General features: G+C 44.4%; 1 protein-coding gene across 6 annotated transcripts in view; it reads left to right on the top strand.

The window, feature by feature from the left end:
• Nucleotides 1-14,742, top strand: part of SLC17A9 (solute carrier family 17 member 9) — a 71,395-nt gene that overhangs the window by 29,877 nt on the left and 26,776 nt on the right. The gene's annotated exons all lie outside the window — the stretch shown is intronic.

The following is a 14,742-nucleotide window of genomic DNA, read 5'->3' as shown; positions in this document are numbered from 1 at the left end:
CAGGAAGGCCAAGGCCAGGTCAGATTTTCAGGATATCTAGTGACTATGTAAAAGGAGATTTATTAAGATCACTTTTATATCAATTTATCTTGTGTATATTCTGAAATCTGGAAGGGCTGTCGCTCTTCTTTGACATATATTAGAATCCTCTCCCTTTTAGGCTGCTTGACATTTAGAGAGCTTCCGGAGATCTGGGAGAGGAGGTGGAATGGATACGGCAATGTAAGAAAGGTCGACTTCAAAACTATAACTTGACCATAGACTAGTGCTAAGAAGGGGTAGGATGGAGAAATGTGCGTAAAACAACTTCCCCTTTACAGTGCTTCTCTCAGTATATAAGTAATTACTGCAGAATTGGTGGAAGGATGACAGGATTTCTAACATAGAGGATCAAGCTAACATAATGAAGGTTGACATTTTTATTGGACCACAATCCATATTATTAGAAAAATAATACAAGATTTTGATATCTAGACATAAGTAGAAGGTAACTAATGTATTCAGTGGCATGTGTGGCTGTAGATACACATGCTTTGCATAAGTCCGCCATCTAATGTTGTGCTTGGAGTCTTACAAGTTGTTTTTCTTCGAAGAATCTTTTCAAGTCACGAGATCGAGTGACTTCTCCTTTCGGTGATAGTGGGCATGGGCATCAGGTTAGATTGTTTTCTCTCCGCCGTCTGGTTCGGAAGTGTTTCCTCTTCCTCCGGTGGATTTCAGTTCAGTCTCTTTCAAACTTTACTTTCTATCGACGGCGGTATAGTTTTCGATTGTGTATTCCACACTTTAATGAATCGATCTGATTTTTATTGTTGGGGTCGGTTCTTCGCCTTTAGGGGCGTCAACGCCCTTCTTGAGATTACAGGGCTTAAATTTACTAGACCTGCAGGTAGAGTACCTTAAAGAATCTACTTGACCTTACTGTAATGTACTTGACCCGTAAACGGGTCTCAAATTGTGTGATCCTAGGCAAATAGTTTACAGAGTCGCCTTTTCTTAAGTCTCACATATGATTGCACCTTCAAATATGTGAGCACAGCATTTTTGCAGTACAAAAAAACCTCTTGTTTGATTAAATAGACTAAAGTTTCCTGCATGCATCACACGAATCTAGCCCACATACCTATGAGGTCTAGCCCACATAACTTAGGACTTATTTTAGTTTACCAACAACATTGCCATCAGGGCAGGAGTGTTTCTCAGTTTGTTTAAACACTCAATTTTAATAAATATATTACTAAACCATGATCTGGTAACGTATTGTCATCTACACACAGTAACTTTCCAAGAAATGTCCAACAACCTCTCCACTAACTTGCAGCTTTCCTGATAAAACTATATAGTGTATTAACAATCTGTGGAAATTGGGTTTCAGAAAATAATTTTTGATTTGTTTTCATTCTATTAAAATATTTTTTTCATCACACAGAAATATAAAAAAAGGGCTTTCACAACCACTGAAATATATTCTGAAATCTTTGCACATCATTTAAATGTTGTATGTTAGGAAAAACCTGACACCCTATATCCTTTTATTTTACATTCTAGGCAGCAGGTCAGACAGTTCACCTTACAAAGTCCTGGAACTCCGCAGTCAGAAGGAAAATTAATTGTAATAAAACCTGACTTTTGACCTCTGTAAACACAGAGCAAATGTGACATAAGAACAAGACTTAAAGGCATCTTTTACTGCCCCTCCACTTTTCAACTGAACAGAACACCTGTTCAGTGTCAACTCGCCAGAAGGGATGAGTAAATATTTAAAATAATTCAACCTGATCAAATAAGACTCGCAAATGCGAGTGGTCGAGTGGATTTTTCAAGCCCTGGCCTACTTTGACAAAAGTTGTTGAAAAATGCTGGGCTAATGGAACCTACTCCATTTAGAATTTGTCCTCTGTCTTGCCAAGTTTCCGTACACGGATCAACAATTGGTGTGTAATTTGTGCTTGTCTCCAGAACATAAGGAGGAGACCTACGATGCCTGTAGGTCTTTTCGATCCAAAAAGACCCTCCGGGACCAAAGAGCACATTGGTTAGAAATGGTGTCGAAGACAATGGACAACACTCCGACATATCTGGAGAAGAACCTGCACAAGGAGAAATCGGACACTATGCAGCCCTTTTGATCCGAGACTCCGAGTCAGACCAAGAGTCTGACATGGAGAGCCAATCGATTTCAGCAGTGCAGTAAGTGAGTACTCCAGCCCCATCTCACCACGCGAAGACCCTTAAAAAGACTTCCAAGTTGTTCATCGTCCTCCACTGCCTTCGGGCCATGGTAGGATCCAGAAAATACATTTGGATGCCCCACCCTCCGGTTTGGCACTGAAATTCATAAGGACCAAGAAGCCTTCGGCACTGACCTGAGACTTAATACCAATCAAATCTATATCTGGATCGAGTCAAGCTATCGAATTGACCACTTTGGTGTAAAAAAAAAAAGCAGCCATCAACTTTGGAGCCGACACTTTCGGCTTGAAAAAAGACTTCAGTACTTAAAATTTCAGAACTGAAAATTATGCTTGGCAAAGACTCTACAGTTTCCTCTCAAGTGACTTCTTCCTTGGAGCCTCTTTTGGAAGTCATGGACGCTCGACTGCGCAAAACTCATATACATAAGGGAACAGGAAAAATAATTGCTTCTCCTCTCGTTCCAATTAAAAGGAAACTTACTTTCCAAGAAACATTGGACACTGTATCTCCCCCTAAGAAAGTCTCCAGGGAAAAAGACAAGACTCCAGACCAACCTCTGCCTTCTCCACCTCACTCTCCTGTACTTCCCGCTACTCCACCACCACCACCACAATCACATACATCTTTTATACAACCACAATTCTCTCCACAAGGGTCATCATCTTCACTTCATAAAGATGACTTGGGTGATGTTCCACAAGATGGATATTAATGGGATCTATATGATCCAGATCCCATTCTCCCTAACGACCTTGAACTTTATCCAGCAAGGCCTTCTCCCCCTGAGGATACAACTGCATATAATCAAGTAATTGCAAGGTCAGCAGCACATCATAATGTGCAGATGCATACTGCCCCATACTCTAACACTCCTAAAGAGACTCAGTTTCTACCCATGCTACCAGGAATGCTCAGACATGCCACAGACCAATTCAAAGAACTTGTTAGGGCAAGAATCAATACACCAAGATTAGATAAGGTAAAAAAAATAAAGCTGCACCCTCAGATCCAATGTTAATAAAAACACAGTTACCACCAGACTCTATAGTGGTAATTGCGGCACGAAAGGTTGCTAATAGCCAGTCTACAGGGGATGCTCCTCCTCCAGATAAGGAGAGTAAAAAACTGGACACGGCGGGCAAAAGAGTTGCTGCTCTAGCTGCAAATCACTGGAGAATTCCAAATTCTCAAGCACTCCTGGTGAGGTATGACAGGGCCCACTAGGACGAAATGAAAGAGTTACTTCATTATCTTCCACAAGAACACCAAAAAAGAGGGCAGGAGATAAATGCAGAATGACAGGCCATCTCAAATTACTCATACAGATGTGCCATTGATGCAGCTGACACAGCAGCACGTGGTGTGAACACTAGTGTTCTCTTATGGAGACCTGCCTGTTTTAGGTGTTCAGGATTCAAACCAGAGATACAATAGGCAGTCCTCAACATGCCTTTTGATAAATAACATTTATTTGGCCCAGATGTAGATACCACTATTGATAAATTAAAGGAAGACACTGAAACAGTTAAAGCCACGGGGGCCTTATTAACTACACCAACCGGTGTTAATTTTCGAAGACCACAATTTAGGTTGGTTTCAAAACCTCATCCACCGAGCCCTCCACCTCACAAAATAAACAAGGAACACATGTTTTACAACAGGGGTTCCTTCAGAGGATCTTATAGAGGCTCAAATGATAGAGGTAGTGGTAAACCGTCCACCCCAAAAGGCTCTCCCTCTAATACAAAACAGTGACTTTTTACAGATTCCCATACCACTTACATCTCCAGTGGGAGGAAGATTGGCAGATTGTGATCACCAATGGTCCAATATCACCACAGACCAATGGGTTCTATCAGTTATCCAACATGGTTAGTGTCTAGAACTAATTTCCACTCCACCAAATATGCCCCTCGTTTTCACAAGCTCTCACGAGACCATCTCATTCTGTTACAAGAAGAGGTACAGTCCCTTCTTCTCAAAGGGGCTATTGAACCAGTTCCCCTATCTCAACAAGAGTTAGGAGTATATTCACTATACTTCCTTATACCAAAGACAGATGGTTTAAGACCAATTCTCGATCTCAGGCCTCTAAACCTATACATACTTTTAGAGTATTTCCATTTGGTCACTCTGCAAGATGTTATTTCCCTATTGCAGCAAGGAGATTTCATGACAGCATTACATTTCAAAGATGCTTATTTCCACATTCCCATACATCCAGCACACTGCAAATATCTACGATTTGTCACTGCGGGAAACTTAGTCAGTACATCTTCAACACACTTTGGGATTTACAATAAACTACCTCAATTCCCACCTTCACCCCTCACAAATACAGCCTTATCTGGTTGCAATACTCACTCAGGATTGCCATATCCAAACCCAGCGAGAATTTTGGCTTTTCAAAATCTCTAGGCTCCGTTAAAGGAGAATCATATTTACACAGTGAAACTAGTGTTGCAGCTGTTGGGGATGATGGCTTCATGCATTGCCATTGTTCCTCATGCAAGTACTACAGCAGTGTCTGTCTCATCAGTGGTCTCAGTCACAGGGTCATCTTCAGGATCTAGTGTTGTTGGACCGCCAGACTCGCTGCTCTCTGCAATGGTGGAATCCCACCAACCTTTCAACAGGGCGGTCCTTTCAATACCCTGTGCCTCAGATCACTCTCACAAAAGATGCATCACCAATGGGTTGGGGAGCTCACCTCAACAACCTTACAATACAAGGGAAATAGAATCTCATTCAACAGACTTATCATCAACTATTTGGAGTTGCTAGCAGTCTTGGTAGTGCTCAAAGCATTCCTGACACACATCTCTCACAAAGTGGTTTTAGTCTGTACAGACAACATGACAACTATGTAGTATCTGCAGAAAGGGGGGGTGGGGGGGGGCACTCATCTCAATTGTCCATTCTAGCTCAGACAGTTTGGAAGTGGGTGATTCACAATCAGATTCAATGACTGGCAGAATGTCTCCCAGGAATGGACAATCAGTTTGCGGACCTAATAAGCAGGACGCAGCAGCAAGTCCACTAATGGGAAATTCACCCACAAGTACTTCACCAATACTTTCACCTCTGGGGAACACCAGAAATAGTTCTCTTCCCCACCGTAGAAAACTCAAAATGCCACAACTTTGCCCCCAGATATCCACACCCTCAGTCCAAGGGCAATACTCTATGGATGAATTGATCAGGGATATTTGCTTATACTTTCCCGCCTCTCCCACTCATTCCATTTCCGGTTTGCAAATTGAGACAAACATCACTTATTATGATCCTTGTATCTCCCACATGGGCACATCATCCTTGGTACACAACACTATTGGATCTGTCTGTGGTTCCCCATCACAAACTTCCCAACAGACTAGACCTTTTGACTCAAAAGAGGCCAAATCAGACATCCTGACTCTAAAACACTCAATCTTGCAACATGGCTCCTGATGTCAAAGAGTTTTGGATATTTACAACTTCCCTCTGAATGTATGGACATTCTTAAAGAGGCGTTTAGACCTACAACTAGACACTGTTATACTGCAAAATGGAAACATTTTGTATATTACTGTCAACCTACGCACATTGATTCACTCGAAGCATCACTACAAGACATAGTTTATTTGCTACATTTACCAAATGCTAATTTGGCATACTCCTCTATTGAACTTCATTTAGCAGCTATAGCTGCTTACCTCCAAAACGGACAATATATTTATTTGTTCAGAATTCCTGTTATTAATGCATTTATGGAAGGACATAAGAGTTATTCCATCCAGGGTTCCTCCAGGTCCAGTATGGACCCTTAAATTTGTCCTTACTAGACTTATGGGGCCACCATTTGAACCCAGGCATTCCTGTTCATTGCAATTTCTTTAATTGAAAGTTCATTTTTTGGAAGCATTAACTTCATTAAGACGTGTAAGTGAAATACAAGCATTCACTTTAGAGGAACCTTTTTTCCAAGTACGTAAAGGTAGAGTAGTTCTTAGGACCAACCCTAAATTTCTACTCAAAGTAGTTTCACCATTTCACATTAATCAATCAGCTGAGTTACCAGTTTTCTTCCCACAGCCAGACTCAGTCACTGAAAGAGCTTTGCACACACTAGATGTTAAACGAGCTCTTATGAATTACATCGATGGGACAAAAAGTTTGAGAAAATCAAAACCACTTTTTGTAGCTTTTTCAATGCCTTACAGAGGTAATCCCATTTCAAAGAATTGGTTAGCTAGATGGATAGTCAAGAATATTCAAACTTGTTATCTTAAAGCTAAAAGACAATTACCAACAACTCCTAAAGCACACTCTACCAGGAAAAAACTTGCTTCTATGGCTTTTTTGGGAAACATTCTAATAGCAGATATTTGCAAAGCTGCTACCTGGTCTACACCACACACATTTACAAAACACTATTGTGTAGACGTTTGAGCTCGACAACAGGCAAAGGTTGGTCAAGCAGTCCTCAGGACACTTTTTCAAGCTACTCCAACTCCTACAGGCTAGCCACCGCTTATTTGGAGGAGACTACTTTAGTCTATGCAAAGCATGTATACCTGCAGCAACCCATGCCTTCGAACGGAAAATGTTACTTACCGAGTAGACATCTGTTTGTGGCATGTAGTGTTGTAGATTCACATGCGCCGTCCCTCCTCCCCGGAGGTCTGTAGTCATTGTAGTACAGCATATTGTAAATATGTGTTCGATGGCATGTGTAGCTGCAGATACACATGTTGTGCATAGTCCGCCGTCTGGTGTTGGGTCGGAGTGTTACAAGTTGTTTTTCTTCGAAGAAGTCTTTTCGAGTCACGAGACCGAGGGACTCCTCCTCCTTTGTTCCATTGCGCATGGGCGTCGACTCCATGTTAGATTGTTTTTTTTTTTCCGCCATCGGGTTCGGACGTGTTCCTTTTCGCTCCGGGTTTCGGGACGGAAAGATAGTCAAAACTTCGGAAAACTACGTCGGTATTGTTTCGTTCGGTATCGGGTTAGAATAGAATCGACACCGAATTGTGAAGAGCTCCGGTAGCCCTTCGGGGTAATTTCGATCCCCCGTCGGGGTCTGGTCGGCCCGACCGCGTGTAAGATCGACACTGATGGAACGGACCCCGTTCCGATTCTGTCCTAAATGCCACAATAAATATCCATATACAGACCAACATTTGGTCTGTAACTTGTGCCTGTCGCCCGAGCACAGGGAAGAGACGTGTGAGGCCTGTCGTGCGTTTCGATCCCGAAAAACGCTCCGTGACCGGCGAGCCAGAAGATTGCAGATGGCGGCCACGCCGACAGGACAACAAGGGTTCGAGGAACAAGGAGAAGAAGAGGAAGCCTTCTCCATTCGTGAATCGGACTCGGAAGAATTTGACGTCGAAGAAACCGTGAGTAAGACGTCGAAGCAAGCACCACACAAGAAAACAGACAAGGCCCAGGGGACGCCACTGCCAACAGGCCATGGCTCAACCCATAAAGTAGGTGACCATCCATCAGCACCGAAAAAGGCCGAACCGGTGCCAAGATCGTCCGACTCTGGTCGAGACACAGGCACGCAGCAATCTCGGGACCGAGACAGTGCTGCCGAAAAAGATCGACGCCGAGACAGCGGAACCGAAGCTGCTCGACGCAGAGACAGCGGCACCGAGGATGATCGACGCCGAGAAGGCTCGACTCCGAAAAAGAGGAAATACTCCTCGGAGCCGAAAAAAAGCCAAGACACAGTTTCGGTGCCAAAACGACCGGCAACCGAACAGACTGCCAGCTCATATTCAGAGGAACAATCACTGTCCTCTCAAATGCGCAAACACAGATTTGAGGAAGAGTTGCAGACCACTGACGTGGACCACGCACAAGCGGATCTTCATACAAAGTGGGACAGGGAAAATCAGCACCCTTCCCCCAATCCGGAGAAAAAGGAGACTCTAGTTCCAACAGAAACAAACACCACAAACAAAAGTGGTTAAAAAGGTAACCCCGCCACCCTCTCCTCCACCTGTGACTCATATATCACCGGCACAGACTCCGTCACATTCACCGGCTCATACCACCATGAGCCAAGATGACCAAGACGCTTGGGACCTGTACGACGCCCCAGTATCAGACAATAGTCCTGAGTCGTACCCTACCAAGCCCTCACCACCTGAGGACAGCACAGCGTATGCACAGGTGGTAGCTAGGGCAGCAGAGTTCCATAACGTGTCGTTACACGCAGAACCTGTCGAGGATGACTTCCTTTTCAACACCCTCTCTTCCACCCATAGCACCTACCAAAGCCTGCCTATGCTTTCAGGAATGCTAAGGCACGCAAAGCAGATCTTCAAAGATCCTGTCAAGAGTAGAGCGATAACTGCAAGGGTGGAGAAGAAATATAAAGCACCGCCCACGGACCCTACTTTTATCACCTCACAGCTGCCACCAGATTCAGTCGTGGTAGGGGCAGCTCGCAAGAGAGCCAACTCGCACACATCAGGCGAGGCACCACCTCCGGATAAGGAGAGCCGCAAGTTCGACGCAGCTGGGAAAAGGGTCGCAGTACAAGCTGCAAACCAGTGGCGCATCGCCAACTCTAAGGCGCTCCTAGCGCGATATGATAGAGCCCATTGGGACGAGATGCAGCATCTCATCGAGCATCTACCCAAGGAATTTCAAAAACGGGCAAAACAAGTGGTTGAGGAGGGACCAAACCTCTCCAATAACCAAATACGCTCCTCTATGGACGCAGCGGACACAGCTGCAAGAACAATAAATACCGCAGTAACCATTAGAAGGCACGCATGGTTGCGCACATCTGGCTTTAAACCGGAAATACAGCAAGCGGTGCTCAATATGCCGTTCAATGAACAACAATTGTTTGGTCCCGAAGTCGACACGGCAATTGAGAAATTGAAAAAGGACACGGACACAGCCAAAGCCATGGGCGCACTCTATTCCCCGCAGGGCAGAGGCACTTTCGGCACCTTCCGCAAAACAACCTTCAGAGGGGGGTTTCGGGGTCAAGCCAGTACCTCACAATCAAGACCGTCTACATACCAGGGACAGTACCAAAGGGGAGGCTTTCGGGGCCAGTACAGAGGAGGACAATTCCCTAGAAACCGGGGAAAATTTCAAAGTCCAAAAACCCCTCCAACCAAACAGTGACTCACAAGTCACTCAACCCCTTCACACAACACCAGTGGGGGGAAGACTAAGTCAGTTTTACAAATCTTGGGAGGAGATAACAACAGACACTTGGGTCTTAGCAATTATCCGACATGGTTATTGCATAGAATTTCTCCAACTCCCTCCAGATGTCCCACCAAAAACACAGAATATGTCCAAACAACATATAGACCTTCTAGAACTAGAAGTTCAAGCATTACTGCAAAAGGACGCAATAGAATTGGTACCATGTACACAAAAAAACACGGGAGTTTACTCACTGTACTTTCTAATACCAAAAAAGGACAAAACACTGAGACCAATCCTAGATCTCAGAACACTAAACACCTACATCAAATCAGATCACTTTCACATGGTCACGCTACAAGACGTGTTACCACTGCTAAAGCAACAAGACTACATGACAACCTTAGATCTAAAGGACGCGTATTTCCACATACCGATACATCCCTCGCACAGGAAATACCTAAGGTTCGTATTCAAAGGAATACATTACCAATTCAAAGTGTTGCCGTTCGGTATAACAACCGCACCAAGAGTATTTACAAAATGCCTGGCAGTAGTAGCTGCACACATCAGAAGGCAGCAAATACACGTATTCCTGTACCTAGACGATTGGCTAATCAAGACCAACTCCCTAACAAAGTGTTCACACCACACGGATTATGTCATACAAACCCTCTACAAACTCGGTTTCTCCATCAACTATACAAAATCTCACATTCTGCCGTGCAAAACACAGCAAAATGCCAAAACTTTGCATCCAGGTACCCACACAAGCAGTCTCAAGGCAATGCTCTATGGATGAACTGGTCAGGGATATTTGCGTACGCTTTTCCCCCTCTCCCTCTCCTTCCATATCTAGTAAACAAATTGAGTCAAAACAAACTCAGACTCATACTAGTAGCACCAACATGGGCAAGACAACCTTGGTACACAACACTACTAGACCTGTCAGTAGTACCCCATGCCAAGTTACCCAACAGGCCAGATCTGTTAACTCAACACAAACAACAGATCAGGCATCCAAACCCAGCATCGCTGAATCTAGCAATCTGGCTCCTGAAATCCTAGAATTCGGACATTTAAACCTCACACAAGAATGTATGGAAGTCATAAAACAAGCGAGAAGACCATCCACTAGACACTGCTACGCAAGCAAATGGAAAAGATTTGTTTGCTACTGCCATAATAAGCAAGTTCAACCATTACATGCACCTCCAAAGGATGCAGTGGGATACTTACTACATTTACAGAAATCAAATCTAGCCTTCTCTTCCATAAAAATACACCTCGCAGCAATATCTGCATACCTCCAGATTACCCATTCAACTTCACTATTTAGGATACCTGTCATTAAGGCGTTTATGGAAGGCCTAAAAAGAATTATACCACCAAGAACACCACCAGTTCCTTCATGGAACCTCAACATTGTCCTAACACGACTCATGGGACCACCTTTTGAGCCCATGCACTCTTGTGAAATGCAACACTTAACGTGGAAAGTTGCATTTTTAATTGCCATCACATCTCTAAGAAGAGTGAGTGAGATTCAAGCATTTACCATTCAAGAAGCATTTATTCAAATACACAAAAATAGAGTTGTTCTACGGACCAATCCTAAATTTTTACCAAAAGTAATTTCACTGTTCCACCTAAATCAAACGGTAGAATTACCAGTGTTCTTCCCACAACCAGATTCTGTAGCCGAAAGAGCACTACATACATTAGACATCAAAAGAGCACTAATGTACTACATTGACAGAACAAAACTAATTCGAAAGACAAAACAATTATTTGTCGCCTTTCAAAAACCTCATACAGGAAATCAAATTTCAAAACAAGGCATTGCTAGATGGATAGTTAGGTGCATTCAAACCTGCTATCTTAAAGCTAAAAGAGAACTGCCTATTACACCAAAGGCACACTCAACCAGAAAGAAAGGTGCTACCATGGCCTTTCTAGGAAATATTCCAATGAACGAAATATGTAAGGCAGCAACATGGTCTACGCCTCATACATTTACCAAGCACTACTGTGTAGATGTGCTAACTGCACAACAAGCAACAGTAGGTCAAGCTGTATTAAGAACATTATTTCAAACTACTTCAACTCCTACAGGCTGAACCACCGCTTTTGGGGAGATAACTGTTTACTAGTCTATGCACAGCATGTGTATCTGCAGCTACACATGCCATCAAACGGAAAATGTCACTTACCCAGTGTATATCTGTTCGTGGCATTAGTCGCTGCAGATTCACATGCGCCTCCCCGGGAGCCTGTAGCCGTTTAGAAGTAGATCTTAAACAATTGTACATTTGTAAATATATTACTTAAAACTTTATTATGTACATACGCATTCACTCCATTGCATGGGCACTAGTACTAGCATACACGACTCCTACCTCACCCTCTGCGGGCAAAACAATCTAAGATGGAGTCGACGCCCATGCGCAATGGACTCGAAATGGGAGGAGTCCCTCGGTCTTGTGACTCGAAAAGACTTCTTCGAAGAAAAACAACTTGTAACACTCCGAGCCCAACACCAGATGGCGGACTGTGCACAGCATGTGAATCTGCAGCGACTAATGCCACGAACAGATGTACACTGGGTAAGTGACATTTTCCATCTTAAGCTTAAGATCATATTAGTGGGACCCATTGAATAGGCCCCATCTTTAGGAGATAAGAAGTTGCACTCCTAAGTTTGCTGATTATTTCTCTGATTGAACACGACCTCCAAGAGTGCTGATGAACGGCAAAAAGTTTTTTGTGGTCCGAGAAATATCAACATACATTTGAGGAGATAACTGCGTAGCCAGTGTGTCTGTAGAATGGAATCATTTTGTCCCATTGTCTGTGTGTATGGATTGAAGGCTCTCCTAATGCAGTCCAAACATAGATGAGAAACCGAGAGAGAGCAGCTAATTAACAGGACAAGCAACTTGAAGATCCAGGGAAAATTGTTGGGACTACAAGACGCTTCCATGAACAAGTCTATAATTCTAGTTGGGCACATGAAGAACACTTTCTGTCATCTGAAAGAGTTGAACATGAAGGGAGGATTGATCACATTTGCTTTGTGAATGCTAAAAAGTTCTTGTAGGAAAGTGGAGTATTATGTGGTGAAGCTGGTTAGGCTTCACTATGTAATACTCTCACTATACCTCAAAGATGGTCCTTTGGATTCACAATAATAAATCCTTAGCTCAGGCCTGGTAGTGTGGCAAAGAGCAGTCTGGCTTTACTAGAAGAACATGTTTTAAGCATTTCAGAGTACCAACATGGATGATAAGTAATTGACACGACTCGAAAGAAATCCAATGCCCGTTTATAAAACATACATCAAATTGTTATATAAATTTAGACACGAAAAACAAAGTAAATCTGGTTCGTATAACCGTAGTTATGGATTTTAGTGTGAAAATAAAATCTGTATATTTACATGCTGTCAAACTTTACCATTGTGGTCAATGTGGAAAAACACTAGTGACACTCGGCCACTTGCAGGATGAGTTCAGGGAAACCCACTAGTGTTTAAGGTTGTGCGAGTCCCAGGACCAAGCTGCGACAGTCCGACCAATTTTACCTGGCTCGGTGCAGAGTTGTTTTGGCTGTCCTTAGTGCTGAATGCGGGAGCCACGGGTGCTGAAAAATTGTACTTGTGACACTCAGTCACTTGCAAGTCGAGTTTGTGGAAGCCCCATGGGGGTTAAACTTGTATGGGCTCCTGGACCAGGATTCACAAAGCAGAACACCTCTCCACCTAGCTTGTTTGTCGCAGGTGCAGAGGTGTGCTTGGCTATCCTTGGGGCTGAACAGGAGCTGTGGATGCTGGTTTTACCACTGAGGTGGTGTAGGTGAGGAAGCAGATGCAAAAACTCAACAACAGAGCCACAAGTGAAGTCAGATGATGGTGTTGAGGTGTGCCCTTGAGTTGAAGCATTGAGTAAAGGTGGTTGTAAGGAAATGCCTCCTTGGCATGGTTACCCCCTGATTTTTTGCCTTTGCTGATGCCAAGTTATGATTTGAAAGTGTGCTGAGGCCTGCTAACAAGGCCCAGCATCCGTGTTCTTTCCCTAAAACTGTACCTTTTGTCTCCACAATTGGCACACCCTGGCATCCAGGTAAGTCCCTTGTAACTGGTACCCCTGGTACCAAGGGCCCTGATGCCAGGGAAGGTCTCTAAGGGCTGCAGCATGTCTTATGCCACCCTGGGGACCCCTCACTCAGCACAGACACACTGCTTGCCAGCTTGTGTGTGCTAGTGGGGAGAAAATGACTAAGTCGACATGGCACTCCCCTCAGGGGGCCATGCCAACCTCACACTGCCTATGGCATAGATAAGTCACTCCTCTAGCAGGCCTTACAGCCCTAAGGCAGGTTGCACTATACCATAGGTGCATGAGCACTATGCCCCTACAGTGTCTAAGCCAAACCTTAGACATTGTAAGTGCAGGGTAGCCATAAGAGTATATGGTCTGGAAGTCTGTCACACACGGACTCCACAGCACCATAATGGCTACACTGAAAACTGGGAAGTTTGGTATCAAACTTCTCAGCACAATAAATGCACACTGATGCCAGTGTACATTTTATTGTGAAATACACCCCAGAGGGCATCTTAGAGATGCCCCCTGAAAACATACCCGACTTCCAGTGTGGGCTGACTAGTTTTGCCAGCCTGCCACACACCAGATATGTTGCTGGCCACATAGGGAGAGTGCCTTTGTCACTCTGTGGCTAGTAACAAAGCCTGTACTGGGTGGAGGTGCTTCTCACCTCCCCCTGCAGGAACTGTAACACCTGGTGGTGAGCCTCAAAGGCTCACCCCCTTTGTTACAGCGCCACAGGGCATTCCAGCTAGTGGAGATGCCCGCCCCCTCCGGCCACGGCCCCATTTTTGGCGGCAAGGCCGGAGGAGATAATGAAAAAAACAAGGAGGAGTCACAGCTGAGGTGACTGACTTTTAGAAATCCTCCATCTTGCAGATGGAGGATTCCCCCAATAGGATTAGGGATGTGCCCCTCCTCCCCTCAGGGAGGAGGCACAAAGAGGGTGTAGCCACCCTCAGGGCTAGTAGCCCCCCAGACCTAAACACACCCCTAAATTGAGTATTTAGGGGCCCCCAGAACCTAGGAAGATAGATTCCTGCAACCTGAAGACGAAGAAGGACTGCTGACCTGAAAGCCCTGCAGAGAAGACGGAGACACCAACTGCTTTGGCCCCAGCCCTACCGGCATGCCTCCCCACTTCAGGAAAAACTGCAACAGCGACGCGTCCCCCAGGGTCCAGCGACCTCTGAAGCCTCAGAGGACTACCCTGCATCTAAAAGGACCAAGAACTCCCGAGGACAACGGCTCTGTTCCAAAGAAGATACAACTTTGTAAC

Source organism: Pleurodeles waltl, chromosome 7, assembly GCF_031143425.1.
Source record: "Pleurodeles waltl isolate 20211129_DDA chromosome 7, aPleWal1.hap1.20221129, whole genome shotgun sequence".
In the NCBI taxonomy this organism is placed as follows: Eukaryota; Metazoa; Chordata; class Amphibia; order Caudata; family Salamandridae; genus Pleurodeles; species Pleurodeles waltl.
Note: the sequence above shows the minus strand (reverse complement) of the source record. Positions and strands in the feature narration are given on the sequence as shown.